At 36.4% G+C, this 18941-nt stretch overlaps 1 protein-coding gene across 6 annotated transcripts in view; it reads left to right on the plus strand.

Moving 5' to 3' along the window:
* The window catches only part of fmnl2a (formin-like 2a), a 114667-nt gene that overhangs the window by 15152 nt on the left and 80574 nt on the right, over nt 1–18941 (plus strand). Inside the window, exon 1 of one of the 6 annotated variants that reach the window (XM_048192930.1) lies at nt 11798–12055. The exons of the other annotated variants lie outside the window; for them this stretch is intronic. The gene's annotated coding sequence lies outside the window, so the exon portion shown is untranslated. Of the gene's footprint in view, nt 1–11797; nt 12056–18941 lie in introns of those variants that run through there. 6 annotated transcript variants of the gene reach the window in all.

Consider the following 18941-nt stretch of genomic DNA (forward strand, 5'->3'; position numbering starts at 1 on the left):
ACGTAGAACGTCAAGAGTGACCGCTGGTGCCAGACAATATGTAGAAAACAGTAGATGTAATCAGCAACATTAGCGTTACATCACAGTGAGCTCAGAACTACATCATAATAGTGTTATATCTGTTTTAACGGGGCCTGTTGTGCTTCTGACAACAACATTTACAGTGTTTGCAAAGCAGAGCTGTATTGATATTCTGGTTTGTTAAAGTTTGCTGCAAGTCCAACTAATTCAGTCTACAGACTGAAGTGTTTTGGAAGATTATTTCCGTCTTGGATTTGTTGCCTGTAACCTAAGATTAAAGTGATGACATTACTGTATACTGAGTATAAATTGCATTTGATCTTGTCTTCTTTATGTGTATTTAACCATTCATATTTATACAGTCAGAAGAAAACAAGATGCATACTGGGAGTCAAACATGATGCAGCATTTCACAAAGCAAAGAGCAAAAATGTGTAGTTCTTAACCGCTTAATTAACAATCTTATAAAGATTCAGTCATTAATATTTTGACTTGAATAGAACCAGTTAATTTAGATGCTTCCACATGAAACTCATTTTAGGATACTTGATAGAATACACTACTGTTTTTTTTTTTTTTTTTTTTTTTTTTAATAAATTAATATTTTTTTCAGCAATGACACATTAAATTGATCATAAGACTTTCACAATCTTACAAAATATTTCCATTTCAAATAAATTCCGTTCTTTTGAACAAATTCCGTTCTTTTCCCATGGAACAGAATTCCTCTGTTCATCAAAGAAAAAGGTCTCCACAATGAAAAATGGTTTCCACAAAAATATTAAGCAGAGAATATATGAGTAAGAATAAATGTTTCTTGAGCATCAAATCAGCATATTAGAATGATTTCTGAAGGATCATGTGACACTCAAGACTGGAGAAATGATGCTAAAAAAATTCAGATTTGATCACAGGAATAAATTACATTTTAAAATATATTAAAATAGAAAACAAAACTGTAATATTTTTAAATTTATTAATATTTTCCGTTGTATCGAATAAATGCAGCCTTGGTAAGCACAAGAGACTTCTTTAAAAAAAAAAAAAAATCATATAAAATCTTTCCAACCCCAAACTTTTGAACGGTAGTGTATTTTTAGTATAATCTTACCTACACATGAACACTTTTATATTAAAAAATATATATTTTCCTCTCTCTGCAGGTCTTAAAAAAGATATAAAATCAATATGTTTCTTGTGTTATCTGCTGTATAAGCAAAGTCATGTTTGTCTTCGTTGTGCGTGTGATCAGTATTGTGGTCCATCTGACTCCTAATGAATCTAAATGAACAATAGCTGCTCAGCCTACAGCAGACGCTTGAAAACAGCTGTGATTCTGTGCAGCAGCCAGACAAACACACACACACACACACACACACACACACACACACACACACACACACACACTCTTTATTCACTTTCAGAGCAGAGCCTGGCACGAGCCTACAGTACCTTCCACTCCTCTCTTCTGTCTGTCCATCCATCCATCCATCCATGGTCCCACAGGGTCGTTTAGGGTCTTTGAGGTCTTTGTGGCAGGCTGTTGTCTGAGCTAATTAGCCGTAGCAGGGAAGAATATAAACTCTAGCTGGAGGGGAGAGAGGAAGGCCAGCGATCTGTGTGGAGTCTGACACTAGTGCTGTTTTGGGGGTGCTGATTTTGCATGCTGGAAAAACGTGCCTGTGGCAACATTTCTGCAAAATGATATTACGCTGCTGCTTCTTGCATGTTTCATGACACTTTCAAAGTGAAATGTCCATTAAGTGGCATTCGGTTTTATCCGAAACAGATGAATGTGAATCTGGCAAAGTTTTATTAAGTTGGTTGTTGTATGTATCACAGAAGTTCGGAAATGAAATATTTGTTGAGTGGTGCTAAAAGGTTATCGCATTTGAAAATAACCTCTACACTAAATTCGACACTAAACATAACCAGTAGTGTTTTACATGAGCAAATGTGAGATAAACACACATTTTCTAAAGAAAACATTCTATTTTAGTTTGCTTCTACAAGTCTTTGTGCTCTTTTATTATGACTTGTGTTTAGGTTCCGCTAGTGTCACAGAAACGACACACTTCACCTTTAAACGTATCAGTTTAGGACACAGATCTAAATCAGACATGACAAATAAAAAACACCATTGCATCAATTTAAATGTATGTCAGAAGTATTTTTTAAACTAATAATAATAAGTATAAAAAATAAGTATAACATAGTAAGTAATAGCAGCCTGTTATAAATAAAAAATAAAATGTAATTATAATAAATATAAGAAGACTATAATAAATAAAAATATCTGTATTCTTTAAAAAAAATAAGTTGAAATTGTGCAAACTGATGACTTTTAACAAACGCACAGACTATCAATTAACATCCTCTTAGAGTAGGACTGTCTTAAAGGTGCTCTAAGTGATGTCACGCATTTTTAGGCCAAAACATTTTTTGTCACATACAGCAAACATCTCCTCACTATCCGCTAGCTACCTGTCCCCTGAACACACTGTAAAAAAACGCGGTCTCTGCAGTCGCCACAAGCTCCGAAAACGGCAATAAAAACAAACTGGTGCAGCCTGGACCACGAATAATAATAAACATGCTCCAGCCAATAACCGACAAGAATGATTTTAAATTCGCATTCATGACTGTTTCAGGAAGCACGGATGGGAGGGGGAGGAGGAGGGAGGGTCTAGCTAGCCTCTGTTTTATTTGACAACACTTTGAACGTCAACAGAAAGTTACTCCACCCAGGATCACTTAGAGCACCTTTAATGTCACGATCCCTGCGTTTTGTGTTTTGTAGGACTTTTATGTTGAAGTGTAATCTTGGTTTTCTTTGTTTCAATCTTCATTTCCTGTGTTTTGGTTTCTGTTTTGCCTTGTACCTTGTGTGTCGTTATAGTTACCCTCATTAGTTACCATGACATCATATCATCAACACCTGTCCCTTATCAAGCCATTGTTAATATGTCTATTTAAACCTTTATGCTTAATTTGTTGGTGGTTGGTCGTTGCTCTTGTGTGTGTGTTCTTGCCGTTGCTCTCGCCTGCTGTCTGTGGATTACTCCTGTTTATGGATTACCTTTTTTGTTATTAAATGTTGGTGCTTGCATTTGGATTCTCACTCTGTCCCATACCTGCGCATTCTTAACACTTAAAGTGTCTTAAGTATAAAACAATTCTCTATGGAGAAAATGAAATACTATGAAAATAGTTTTAGTTATTTCCCCCCCCCCCCCCCCATTTTGTTAAGTCTAATTAGTTTTGTATCAAATACAATGTGATTTTCAGTGATTTTCGGAGATTCGCTCACAGCTTATCCTGCCATGAAAACTCCTATAGGCCAGCAAACCAATGAGAACGTGCGACAGTGATGATGCTACAGTACATAACAAAAGAGCGAAGGCGCAAAAGCTGCAGTAGATTAGCTTACCCGGAAGTCTCCGTAACTGGCAGATTTAAAGAAAATTACTGTCGTTTGGCAAATAAATAAATTACGGACAGTTACATACGCATTTCCAATCATGTAGGCTTTATGGTACACCTCAAACAAGGAATTTAATAGTAATTTATAAAGTTAATATTAGTTGCTGAGTCTACAAATGGCTTATGCGTATGCAGAGCATTCGCAGCTTATATGGACTGCATGCCACTGATATATATATATATATGTACGTTACCAGATTGTCCTACAATGTTCCATGGAAGTAAAGAAATTTTGACTCAAAAATATTACTAATATATATTAAATTGAATAAGGTTGTTTTGAATTTTTTTTTTTTTTTTTTTTTTTTTTCCGAAAATTTGTTAAAAACCACAGTGGAGCTATATATTATTTTTGGCAGCTGTTACAGAGACATTTTACAAAAAAAAAAAAAAAAAAATCAAAATTAACCTTGAGATTTGAAGTATTAGATATTTGCAACACTACAATGACACTAATAATTCTTAATTTCTGATAGAAATGCAAAATGGTCCCATTTATTTTTGATCACAGTGCATACACATACAAACTTTTATTCTAAAGTGCGCACATTTGTAGAAATACACGTTTACCTTAGATATCATTAGACAGAATATAAGCAGGGAAGCAGTAATTTCATAATTACTGAGGTCAGAAAAAGTAGTTTGCTAGGGGGGTACGGGGGCAGCTCCCCCGAGAAAATTTAGATTTCCTTGGTGTTCATATGTGCATTTTAAGACATTTTAAGGCCCAAAAATTGGATAACAATAGCTTTAACCATGTCAGCAAATACATGTAGGCCTATTCACAGTTTTGAGGCAGCTTTAATCGCATGTTTGGTAATTTCATGACTTAACTTACAACAGAACAACGACCATCATTGCTCATAGTTTCTATTGTGCTTTATTTAAGCTATAATGAAGTAATTATGCAGCGCGCGCCGGCGCATTTGCACATGCAATTCTTGAGTGCGCCCCACGAGCACAGCAAAACGGCTGTGTTAATTTTAAGTTTTATTTGGCGATGTTTTTAAAAAAAGATTTTTATTTTTGGTATTTTATATGCTCTGTTGCTGGTTTGTGGAGTAGCATCACCCGGGGGGGATATTTTTTTTTTATCCCCACCGGGGATAAAAATAATTCAGCAGAGGCAGGGATACATAGACCAGAAGGGGGAAATCCCCCCCCCCTTCAATCCAAACACACCCTGGTTATAATAATAATAATAAGAATTGATATTATAATTAATAGGATTTTAATATATTGGTCTGGGTTCTAGTGTGAATGGATTTGGAAAGTGGGCGCAGATTCAATGGCAGCTAACCAAAATAAGATCTGAGTTCAATTTCCAACGTCAGCATAAATGAAAGTTCTTTTGCAGTCGGGTCACTCTTTAGTCGAAAGAGCTCAACTTATGATTTAGTTGCCGCTTTGATCAAATTGACAAGACAAGTTAATTAATTTAGTAGACTTTTGCCCTAAAGGTAGACATCAACATTTATCTCTTGTCCATTAAGTTCCATTAAGGAACTATTACTGCCCTGACATGGCATATGCCTGAGAAAACAAACAAACAAACAAACAAACATTTGTACACCTGCCACACTGAAAAAATGGTGACCTACAAATGGCAACATCAAGTCAAACATATTTAACAACATAGAATCATCCTACAGAGCGATTTTCTGTTTCTGCTGCCCACCGCAGACAGTTTCTTGTTTTGGTGGATCAGTTAAAGTGTGTCCTGTGATTTCTAATAGTAATAATAGTAGTACTGCTTCAGCAGGAGTGTTGATTCCAGTCAACTTGTGATAAAAACACACTCTCTGATATCAAGCGGGAAACTCAAAAGACTCTCATAAAAGCTAAGGGTCCAATTCACTTTGTTTTACAGCCGTTTTATAGCCTCGAAAGACCTGCGCGATCAGTAGATGTGACGAGTATCTGTGTACTGATTAACTCAGAGTGCCACACACTGTCGATTGGCTCTTTTGTCTCATGCATTGTGTCACAGACTCCACAGCATCAGTCTGTGTGGCTGTATTGAGCACAAAGAGGTGATGTCAGAGGCCGGTCTGGCGTCTTCATCAGCGAACAGTGACTGCTGAGACTGGATGCTGGGCTCTTTGCCCTCATCATTGTCATGCAGTGCATTATGGGAGCTCTCAGGATCACGGCGGCGGCCAAGAGGACAGCTGCGAGAAACTCCAGCGTGGCCTGAGCTCTGTGCACAGATGGTGTGGAAGTGTGTGTGGGTGTTTTTTTTGGCCAAGCGATGTGTTTGTGAATCCAGATGTTATTCTGACTGTACAAAAGCATCAGAGTACTTAATTACTCAAAGAGAGAGATGAAGAAAAGAGAAAGTACTAGGAGTGGGAGAAAAAATATCGCTACAGCATAGTATCGCAATACATTGCTTGGGGATATTGTATCGATACATGGACGGTGACTTCTCAGGGCTTGCATTTTGGCTTGGGATTGTGAGTATTGTGCATTATTTTGCAGGAAATCATAATAATAATTTGAAACCTTTCTATCAGACTTCACAATCAGCGCTACTACATCTCTTTCTCTCTTGGACGTGCGCAGTGAGCTGCAAACAATACTCGGCATATCACAAAATGTTTAAAATTGCAATAATATTGTATCCTGGCTTAAAAGATTAGTTCACTTTCAAATATAAATCAGCCCAAGCTTTACTCACCCTCAAGCCATCCTAGGTGTATATGACTTTCTTCTTTCTGATGAACACAATCGGAGTTATATTAATAAATATCCTGACGCATCCGAGCTTTATAATGGCAGTGGGATCAACGGGTATGAAGCTGAAGAAACTGCTTCCATCCACATCCATCCATCATAAATGTGTACTCCACATGGCTCCGGGGGGTTAATAAAGTCCTTCTGAAGCGAAGCGATGCATTTGTGTAAAAAAAATATCTATATTTAACAAGTTATGAAGTAAAATATCTAGCTTCTGCCAGACCGACTTCCTTATTCAACTTAGGGAGAAAGCTCAAAGCCTTTTGCAGTTCAAAAAGCTTATGCTACGTCCAACACCCATAGTTTGGCGGTCTGGCAAAAGCTAGATATTTTACTTCATAAGTTGTTAAATATTGATATTTTTTCACACAAACGCATCGATTCACTTCAGAAGACCTTTATTAACCCCCTGGAGCCGTGTGGAGTACACATTTATGATGGATATATGTGGATGGAAGCAGTTTTTTCAGCTTCGTACTCGTTGATCCCTCTCACTGCCACTTATTTATTAATATATCGCTGATTGTGTTCATCAGAAAGAGGAAAGTCATGTACACATAGGATGGCTTGAGGGTGAGTAAAGCTTGGGGTGATTTTCATTTGAAAGTGAACTAATCCTTTAAGAATCGTGGTAATATCGTATCATGGGGCCTCTGGTGATTCCCATCCCTTGAGAAATGACTGTTGAATAACTGGATTGTATAGACACGGGCCTGACAAATGCAAGTTCCTGTCATTTGATCTTAGGGAGGGTTTTGTTTTGTTTCAGTAGTCAGACTTTTGGTGTCCTTGTGCTAACAAGTCAAGATTCAACAGAAAGAAATGGGGTTTATTTAAGTTCAAGTCTCTGTTTCTTTTTTATATTTGCATATAGCCCACATTGCAGGTAATTCTGGGCAAAAACCACACAGGAGGAGACTGACTGACATTTAAAGCAACCCACTGTAGTTGCTTTTATAGCCTACATGACATTTAGGAGTGATTAAACCTGAAATTATTAAATATAACTTATTCGAACTTATTTTGTTTTAAAACAAAGCGAAATATACTTGTATACTCTTTAAAGGATGCTAATGAATACTACATATTTAAAGATCTGCTTACGTCCCAGTGACGGGTATGTTCATAGGGGTGGACTTTCATGCTTACTTTTTTCTAATAATCGTATGTTTGGTACAATTGAAATCATACGAATTCATACAAAATCACCTTGTAATATAGTTAAGTTTCCCCATGAAATTACTGACTCACTTTGAAACACGCAGCGCATTTATGTATTTAAAGGTGCCCTAGATTCAAAAATTGAATTTACCTCGGCATAGTTAAATAACAAGAGTCCAGTACATGGAAAAGACATACAGTGAGTCTCAAACTCCATTGTTTCCTCCTTCTTATATAAATCTCATTTGTTTAAAAGACCTCTTAAGAACAGGCGAATCTCAACATAACACCGACTGTTACGTAACAGTCGGGATCATTAATATGTACGCCCCCAATATTTGCATATGCCAGCCCATGATTGAAGCATTACACAAGGGCAGCCAGTATTAACGTCTGGATCTGTGCACAGCTGAATCAACAGACTAGGTAAGCAAGCAAGGACAATAGCAAAAAATGGCAGATGGAGCAATAATAACTGACATGATCCATGATATAATGATATTTTTAGTGATATTTGTAAATTGTCTTTCTAAATGTTTCGTTAGCATGTTACTAATGTACTGTTAAATGTGGTTAAAGTTACCATCGTTTCTTACTGTATTCACGGAGACAAGAGCCGTCGCTATTTTCATTTTTAAACACTTGCAGTCTGTATAATTCATAAACACAACTTCATTCTTTATAAATCTCTCCAACAGTGTAGCATTAGACATTAGCCACAGAGCACAGCCTCAAACTCATTCAGAATCAATGTAAACATCAAAATAAACACTGTACTTAAGCGATTAGACATGCTGCAAGACGAACACTTTGTAAAGATCCATTTTGAGGGTTATATTAGCTGTTTGAACTTTTTTTATGTTGTTTAAGGCAAGCGCGAGCTCTTGGGGCATGGAGCACGAGATTTAAAGGGCCACACACCCTGAATCGGCTCATTTCTAATTATGCCCCAAAATAGGCAGTTAAAAAAATTAATTAAAAAAAATCTATGGGGTATTTTGAGTTGAAACTTCACAGACACATTCAGGGGACACCTTAGACTTATATTACATCTTTTTAAAAAAAGTACTTGGGCACCTTTAATTAAATTGTATGATTTGCAAAATCCAAATTGCGATTTCATTTCCATTTTGCTTTATCATGCAGCCCTATTACAAATGTTTACAAGAATTTTGGAGCCTGAAAAATTGGCTGTGGACCTCATTTAAGCCAGCTCTTGTCATTTCTGTCCACAATATTGATGAGGCTGTCCATGAACCGTCCATGCTCATGAGGCTGAGACTAGTAAGAAGATGCTGGAATAAGATTTTACTCTGTCTCTCTCTTTTTTTTTTTTTTTTTGTTCTTCATCTGCTTTAAAGGTTTGGCTTCCTAGACTCTTAAGATGTAATGACCCGTATCTGCAGAGAGTCATTTCACTTTTTTATTATTGTGGTCTGCTCACGTCTGTCGTCTTGCTTAAGTGAGTTTAGCCCATGGCCGTTTCTGCCCCATGTTGTGAACCAGCAGGGGAGTTCAGCCGTTTCGGTGATGAACTCACTGTAATGCATGTAGGTGAACTTGCTGTCATGACTATTTGTACTTAATCTTCATTGATGCTCAGACACTTAGCTTTTTGGACCCAACCCAAAAGACCTGTTTTCCCCAGTCCAAGTGTTTCTCCAACGTTAATTCTGTGGGCATCATGAACATCAAGTAATAATACAGCATTTATAAATCTACACTAACATTGAAAAGTTTATTTAATTTTATTTTTAAAGACATTAATGCTTTTATTCAACAATGATGCAAAAGTGATCAAAAGTTACAATTTATAAAGTATATAAAAAAATAATTTATTCATAAAAATGTTCTTCTGAACTTTCTATTCATCAAAGAATGGCAGAAAAAAATTATTTAAAAAATTATATATAATATTACTATATATAATATTACAATGTTACTTGCTGCTGAACTACCATAGTACGATGCATCGTTGAACAAATCAACTAGCTAGTCACGACTGTTTCCCAAAACCGTATTGTCACAAACCTGTCAACCACGTTGGTGAATGATGTCATGCAGGTGGTGGAGTAATAACTTCTTTAAATGAATCTGTTTGAGATCAAATTAATGCTACAATTTCTGCTATAAATTATGGACATGGCATTAGAGGACTAATTCTCATTTTCCTCAGTTATTTTGATTTATTTCCAGATTAAATCATATGCTTGTTCTGACGTACTAGAGCACGTACGCACATGCACACTCTTCAAAAACGGTACTTTAAATCTCTTGACAAACTAAAATATATAAATGACATTTGTATATATTCAAAATAAAAGATATATATTGTAATGTCAGCTTGCCTATTTTGCTCAAGATAACGATTCATTGAGTCTACATGTCATAAAAACAGGAAACTATGCTTCTAACCACAGCTCCAGAACATTCATTCCAACCACGCAAGTTTGTGATGCAGTTTGTGAATGTTCGTTTGAACTATGGTTTCGGGAAACACCAAATCGTTGAACTATGTAAGTAATGACAGAACTTGTTGTACTAACGATGTTAGTTGGCTAACGATTCTTTTGGGAAACGCACCCCAGCATGTTCAGCGCCCAAGTCCCACCCCCGAAAGTTAATGACCTTTGAAATAGTACTACCTTGTGAGCAGGTACTTTCTGACATTTTTGAAAAACATAAAACTTAAGTGTAACTTAATACTAATTTCTAAATATAAACTTTATTAACTTTAATTAAATTATCATTGGTTAATATTTTATAAAAAAAACATAAATTAACAGTGAAAAACAGCATACTTTTACATTTTACTAATGTTAACAAAGTAAACCCTATATAGTAAATTGTAATTATATGATATATCATCTATGATACATTGCTTGCTATTATTTCGGCTGTTCCAGTATCTCTCCTCATGTGCGTCTAAGATCATCTTATAAAGCTTCCTACATGTGTAATAGTTCAGTTGGTTATGACGTGTCATGTGACCGGGTTCTGAACGTGTATTAGCAGTGTGTTTCTCTCTGTCAGACTCAGCCCTGTGTGTGACGGTCAGATCTCAACTCTATTGGCCGGTTTCAGAGCACTGACATATGGACAGCATGTGACAGCATTGAAAACATCAAAGCTGGTGAAGAGCCTTAGTGTGTTTAAAAGAATAAAGGTGGAGGATCTTTGTAATACCATCTTCAATACACACAAACCTCAGGGCCAGTTGACTGTCATGACTGATATTTGTTTCAGCAAACACAAAGAAGTGTTTAATGTTTGAGGTTGGCCAGCTGAAACATAGTTGACATGTGACAGACTCACCAACTGCTTATTATGTTGACTTGAGGAAGCCGACATGCTGAACTGTTGTGATCTGGCAGAGTTCTGGCAATTTTGAGCTTTGAAATTTCGTGGTTACATTTCTGTAGTTTTGTTGTGCTCTTACAATCAGAAACAGCCCAAACATTGTCACAATTAGCTCAATGGTGACAAAAATCTTAGCCTAACCAAAAGACAGTTGATGTCGCACATTCTGCCGTAGGCATTACTCAAGATTGAGGTCATATGGTTCAATCTGACAAACAATCGTAAAGGAAAGCACAAATCACGTGTACAGCCAACTCGGGCCAGAAGCACTAGTCATTAAAGGGATAGTTCACCCCAAAATGAAAATTCTGTCATCACTTAGTCACCCTCAAGTTGTTCGAAATCTGTATGAATGTCTTTCTTCTGTTGAACAACACAAAAAAAAATATATATTTTAAAGAATGTTGGTAATCAAACAGTTGAGGGTAGCCACTGACATCCATAGTTGGAAAAAAATACACAGATGCTCCGATTGCAATTTTCATGGCCGATTCCGATTTCTGATTTTTTTTTTTGTTAGAGTGATCTGCCGATACCGATTTTTGCCGATTCAGATTATCTTTCTAAGAGCTATAATACAAAAATCTACTTTTCCTCAAAGCAAAGTTTTATTTTCATAAAAAAGAGCTATGAAACCAAGTTGTTCAGGTTAAGTAGGTTTTTATTCAGGTAAGAAATACTACAGAAATTAAAATAATCAAATGTAAAATAACACAGTGTTATTTTTACATTGGTTACCCTCATTTCTGTAGTCTTTACCGTAAATATTAAATACAGATTAATTCTTACCATTAAAGTTATAAAACGTATTCAGTCAAGAGCGGAAAGTGATTTTCTTTGTCTTTTGTTCTTTGATAAACATGACAGACAGCAGCAGAAATATTGGACTGCTGTCCCTTTAAGAGTTTACACAACATGCGTTCTCTTTCCCAACTATACTGTGTTTATCTGAATAATCGCCAAGGCGGGCATTTTGGCATACATTTGTATGTATTTGACAGTTTAAGCGCAGTAAGCCACTCATTTTGGTACTTGTTGTGACCCTGACTTCTCTGAGACTGAGAAGCGGCTTGTGCGCTCCACTAATAAAGATCAGTGGTGCACGCGCTTTTGGTGTGCGCGTGAAACCTGCGGGAATGACGAGCACTATTTAACCGGAGCGAACGAGACAAGTGAGAGAGAAGGCGCCCGCGCGGGTGTGAGTCACTTCACCGTGACAGAAGAGAGCAAGAACGCGCAGCTGACGTTATTGCCCGTGACGCTGATAACAAAACAGATCGGCTCAGAATCGGTAAGAAGTGAGACCAAAGTCCCTTTAAGACAAGTCATTTCACTCGGCGGCCATCTTTGAAACGCCTCTCGGGCATCCTGGGCATCATGCCCTATCTCTTTGAATGGGGAAACATCAAATTCTCCAAAACTGTTCGCCAACCTTACGATTACACTTCATATTTGAAATCACCAATGAATTCTGACAACAGCTGTCACTAAATGTTTTATCCAAACGCTCGAATCATGACAAAAAACTGTATTTATGCTGGATCAAGCTAATGCGCATGCGCAGACCTAAATGCGCGTCTCTTCTGCCATGTTTCAGAGGCGAGTCTGACTGTTTCTATAGAAACCGGTGCTTCTAACGGCTGCTGCAGTGACGCGATGACTTTACCAGTCAGCGATTGGCTCTTATTTAGAAGGCGGGACTTATTCCGCCATATTGCGCGTTACACTTTCTCCCATTCAAAACAATACGAGTGACACGTCTTGTGTTATTCTATAGCAGTGGTTCTCCACCTTTTTTGGGCCAGCGCCCCCTATCCATTATCCAGGTCCTTTACCGCCCCCCAAACACACACACAAACACAAAAAGGATAAATGTCTTTATTGAAAGTATGCTGATAATTATTCTGTATTAATAATAATAATGTGTATAATTCACATCTGTGTTTTCTTCTTCTTCTTCTTCTTATTATTATTAGTAATATTAAATCCGTAACTTTTTTGTATTTAAAATGTAGGCTACCAAATTTATATAGGCCTAATCGGTGAGTAGCCAACATCATGAATCCATTTTCCAAACTGTGTTTTTGTCTTATCCTGGTCGGCACCGCTGCGGAGTACAGTACCTGCAGTAGGAAGACACCTGCAGTTTAGTTTATTTACCGCTAGAGCTCCAAAAGTTACGGATTGCAGCTTTCATAATTAAAAAGCATGTCACTGAAAGCCAAATAACAGATTTGATTTGACTGAACAGTGGCAGGCAGACCTTAAGTTGTGCCGGGACAAGTCGAAACCTCCGAAATCTGATCCGGCACCTCATTTGGGGGATCCCCCTCTCATAAGACCAAAAGTGGTCCATGCCGTGTTTTGTGTTTTCCGACACATAGGCCTACGCAACATATAAAGCAGTGGCTGTCAATTTTTTTTTAAAGAACGACATTTTTTAATTGACGCGACCAAACCAAGTCAAACCAAGTCAAACCAAGCATAAGAATACTAAAATATATAATATACATAAAATATATAATATACTTATATTGAACAAGAATAAAAACTTATAAGTAGCTATAAACAAGCCCAAACGAATTAATTTGAGGCGAAACTGAAAGTAAAAACCGGTGTTCTCAAGCAGCCTCTCGTTCGGCACGAATTCAAATGTTTCCATATTAGCAATGTATGTGGATGCTGTACTTTTATTTATTATGTCAAACAGGATTTGTACTTCACTCCCGTTTCAATATCAATGAAAAAAATCATCCTCTTCACATGAGCAAAAATGTGTTTGTCAGGACCAGTTTCAGCGGTGGTCACGCTGAACGGCACAGATAGGATACTATTGAGTAGGCTATGTAAAATGAGCAGTGTAATTTTTATATGTTTTGGCTGACGGTATTATATAATATATTATATATAATATATAATATATTTATTATTTATTTTGATAATGAACAGTCTGCCATGTCAAGTTTGCAATGAATAAGTTGAGTGCGCACGCGAGGCGCCGGCGCGATCACTTCGACTGTTTCCTTATACCAGCAGAAACAACTTAAATAGACTTAGGCTACTCCGTAATTTACAGATATGAGTAAGACATTATTCGATACTGCGAAGTTTACTTTTATACACTCACACTAAAAACAGAACATTGTGCTTTTGCAAAATAAAGAAAACAGGATGCGCTTTTTGCCATATCTGTTTCCTTTCCTTGAACTTGTTTGTGGAGCGCCGCGCCTCACAAAAATGAATCAGACTGAGCAGTATATAGGCTACTATTGGGCACAGTTTTTTCTTTCGCTTTGTTAATCTATTAAGTCAAATATATTTTGTGATATAAAGAATACATATAAATTATATAATTACATAAATTATAGACATATACACTTCAATGACGATGTTTTCTGAAACTTAAGCGTGCACGTCGCATGCTTTGCATTATGAAGGGAATTTGTGACTAAAGAGAGAGCTATTTGTGTTGTTGGATATCGTTTTATTAAAATGCTGTGAGGAGACGCAGAAGAACTGATGAAATACTGGTTAAACGCGTAGCTATATGCCCATACACTGGCAGCCTCCACATGAACGCGGTCGCGCACAAAATACGAGTTTAAACATCTGATTTCTATGTCGAGGGCTGTTTGTCAGACTTTGTTGGGCCTAATGCATAATACCATGGTGTTTTATGCACAAATGGTCACTACACACCATCAGTATGCTAATAAATGGTTTCCATCACCCTAACGCGCATATTATGAATGGAAGAATAGGAATGTAAGATTGTGACACCTTATAAACCGAAAGAATAAGGAATAGCATAAATCAGTTTAATTAAAACATAAAAATGTAAATTAATAAAAGATTTAAAAAAGGACAAATGAGTAGACATTTAAAATGGTTGTGCAATACTTGTTTTATATTAAATGTTTGATTATTCATGTTAAATGTAAAAATGCTAAATAAAATAGAACAATAAATTAATAAATATAGTAGGCCTATATTAAAAATAAATAGACATATGAGACTGTTTATTGACATCTTTAAAACATAGTTAATAAAGACAGCATTTAAAAACAATTTGACAGGTTTTTTTTTTATCCATTTGAAAATATAGTTAAAATATGCTATTATAAACTCGTAGGGGCAACAAATCAACTTCCGACTCTCTTCCATGCCACTCAGAGTATGGGCTGTACGGTCATTTCAGCGCTAATGTGTGCACTTTTTTTACAGTCTATGGTGTGCACTTAGGTTTTATTACGCATTTAGGAGAGTATTGCAAGAAGCTGCTTACATTAATTTTACTTTCGAAAAAAATAAATAAATACAATCATGATTTTTCATGAAAAATGATGTTATAATTATAGGCTTAAATACCTTGGTATCAGCTTGTTATCATCAATGGTATAATTAATTCAATTCAAATTTATTTGGTTCGTCATGATTAATTTGTGTCCATAATCAGTAAAATAAAAAATAAAAAAAATCTTCTAACAAGAATAAACACATATGAACAATTCGATTAAATTATTATTGTATTATTAATTATTTTTAACTAAATTATCCAAGCAGCGTTTTGCGCTCAGATGTGACGGCGAAATTAGCCTACAGAATATATTTAAATTAATTATCCATCAAACTATCATTTTCTCCTTACAGTCTTGCGAGTTAACAATAATGCCCACTGCCCAGTAAATTATTTTGTGAACAAAGAAAGCATTTTGGCATTAGGCATTAAAAATGTAAAAGTTTTACCATTATAAATAGAATTTAGTTTCATTCATTTTAAAATTCGTCACTGGAGTGAATGGGAACATGATTTATTGAAAATATTTGAAAATGTAAGTGGTTCTTAAGTCAATACTTTTTTAATGGCTTGTCAACTTTCCATTCCTCCGCTGGTTCAGCGCTGGATTCAAGCCACCACCGGATTGCAGCGCGAAACACATTTTTGTGCACGTGAATTCTTGCCAGCGCTTGAGCGTTGGTCTATGACTGGAAAAAATAATCGTTGCAAAAGATACGATACATAGCCTAGCTTACATGTTGCGTTGAACTGGCAGATTTTAGAATGTTGTAGGCAATTCTTTTGCAAGTAATTACAAGTTTAATCTTGTCTTTCCTGGATCTTTGGTGTAAACTCGTGAACGCCCCCCAAGAACACCTGAACGCCCCCCTTTTAAAAATCTTGCTTCTAACGCCCCCCGTTGTTCTCTCAACGCCCCCTGGGGGGCGGTACCGCCCCCGTTGAGAAACACTATTCTATAGTCTTTGGTGAGACTGATCGGCCGATCACCGATCCGCCGTTCATGAGGAAAATCGGCCAATCCCTGGCCGATCGATCGGTGCATCTCTAGTTACTGACATACTTTAAAATATCTTTTTTGTGTGTGTTCAGCAGAAGAGAGAAATTCATACAGGTTTAGAACAACTAAATCATCACATTTTGGGGTGAACTATCCCTTTAAGCACAGTAGTAATGTAGTAACGTGATGGGTTTTATAAGACTTAAATCAGTTTATGTTTTTCACAGCTGTGTTGTTATTGAAGAGTTTGTTGATTTGTAGTGTTTATATGTGTGGTTGCTGTTAGTAATTGTGATGCTTTAGCTTTTCTTATTAGTGTGGTGAGACTGAAGAGACACCCACCCTTTTACAACTCGCTGCGCCCTTACCCTCTACACCTCTATCCTTTCTTTCTTTCTTTCTTTCTTTCTTTCTTTCTTTCTTTCTTTCATTTAATGCATATCAGTTTCAGCTCAAGGACTCTGTTTGGAGAAATGTGTCTGGAGCAAATATATGTCAAGAGGACGACGTGCTTGTGTGAGAGAAAGATGTTTCTTGAAAGATTGATCTTTTTTTCTCTCTCTGATGAACCACTCATTTCCATCCAGGATAAACCTGTCCTAGACATTCACAACCATAAAAACCACATTATGTGATCGGATAACTCTTTATACTAGAAATGCAGCACAGTGAATTTGCGTTGAAACAGACTTTTTAAATGAGGCACAGAAACATAAATGCATTTAGGAATCACAATTACAAGACACTGTCTGCAATTTAGCAATTTAAATGCTGATTCTATAGCCAACAGTGGTTGTTTGCAAAATTTGTGGTGGTTCTGATTCCAATCGTGTTCCATGTCCTTTTTTTGTGTGGGCACATGGCATAAGTTGTTGATTCCCTTGTCATGTGCATTTGTCAGCTTGGTGTGTTGTGTTTTTATTTTTGAGCACATTGCTTTGAGAGCACATGGCTCCTGTTATGTTTGCTTGTGCCATGTGCTCGCCTGTCTCACATCTTTTCCCCACCCCCTTGTTGTCTTTTCCCATGTAAAGACAACAACCAATAAAACACAGACCTGCAGCACACTCATACAGACAAATGAATAGACAAACAACAGAGATGGGGGCACCTTGATGTATTTTAAAAGCATACCCCTATGACAACAAACACGCACAAATCTTATCATTAGAGACTACTAAGAACTATCATGAACAAATCAAATTCATTTTGATAAATTATTTTTTTAGAAATCTCAACAAATCAACATTATATCTTTGCAGAGCTATTGGTCTATATGAAAAATGAAAAAGAACATTTAAAAGGTCTAATATTTTTTTCATTACATTTACGATCACTACAATCTCTGAAAAAATCACACATCAGTTTAACACAGGAAAAAAATAAAGGTGTACATCACTGTTTTCTATCTGTGTATCAAGTCAAGTAAAGTCAACTTTATCTATATAGCGCTTTCTACAATGCAGATTGTGTCAAAGCAGCTTTACCGTGATAATAGGAAAATAATTGTGGCTGCACAGCAGCTCTTAAAGAAAATGGTGTCATTGTCCAGCTTAAGTTCAGTATTGATTCATTCCATTGTAAAAAAAAAATCATTAGTTATTCATTTAGTTAATTTATCTATACAGCAACTCTAGATAAAACAGTGATGTCATCATCCAGTTCAGTTCAGTTTGCATACAATGGTGTCAATGCAGGCAGATCAAAAACATTGTTGAATGAATAAGAATAATTCCTTATCCTTGTCATCGCGTTCATGATCAGACCTTACATTGTATCAGTGTCCTTATTTGCACAAATATCTTTCATTTGAAGAAGACATGATGAAATGTGTGAGGATAAACAGTGCTGGTTCATGTTTGGAACATTAGAGTATATGAAATATGTCCATAAAAACTTGAAACATGCTTGCTCCAGTCCAGATATGAACCGTGAGTTGCATTGTTAAACACATTGTGGCGTTCCATGCAGAATCCGAGAGTTACATGACTCGTCCATAGACGGCAATGTAATCAACACATTCAAGGTCCAGAAATGTACTAAAGACATCGTTAAAATAGTCCCCGTGACTGTAATTTTATGAAGCGACGAGAATACTTTTTGTGCACAAAAACAAAATGAAAATAACGACTTTATTCAACAATCTCTTCTCTTCCCTGTCATTCCCCTTATGCAGTAAGCACAGTGAAGGTTTCCGTGTTTTAAAAAACGAATGCTGCTCAGTATTGGCCAAAGCTGCACACGTGAAGCACAATGCATGCATGTGATGCTGACGCAGGAGCCGGACAATAATGAGTCGGCGTTAGGGATGTAACGATTCACTCAACTCACGATTCGATACGATTCATGATACTGGTTTCACGATTCGATTTTCTCATGATTTTTTTTAACAAAATGAGATTTAAATGAGAAAGTGTCTTTTTATTATTTCTCAGACAAAATGCTGTATATTTCTTTGTGAAATTGAAATATCTTTATAACAACTAAATTGAAATTTTAAAACAAATCCTAAATCAAATAAATAAATAAATAATACAAATAAAAGAAATCTCTTCATATGAGTACATGAACAAGACGTTTATTTGCTCTATTACAGGCTGAACTATCTGTAGCCATTTAAAATTAGAGGCAACCACTGCATTTTAATCACAGTCCCAACAAAGATGCTGTTTGAGCAGTTTTTAATTTAAATTAGATTGTATAATTTTTAACATCTGAAGCAAAAACAGAATGTTCAGACTTTAGCTTTGTGAAATTATGCTACATAAAACTTCATAAGAGCAGAAGGGCTGCATGAGAACGCAAATTCACTGTCTGACAGCAGGTGGCGCTTATGGAACAGCGGCAATACAGCGCTTCCATGGTTACCGCTCTAAACAA

The sequence above is a fragment of the Megalobrama amblycephala genome, linkage group LG6 (genome assembly GCF_018812025.1).
Source record: "Megalobrama amblycephala isolate DHTTF-2021 linkage group LG6, ASM1881202v1, whole genome shotgun sequence".
NCBI classification, from domain to species: domain Eukaryota; kingdom Metazoa; phylum Chordata; class Actinopteri; order Cypriniformes; family Xenocyprididae; genus Megalobrama; species Megalobrama amblycephala.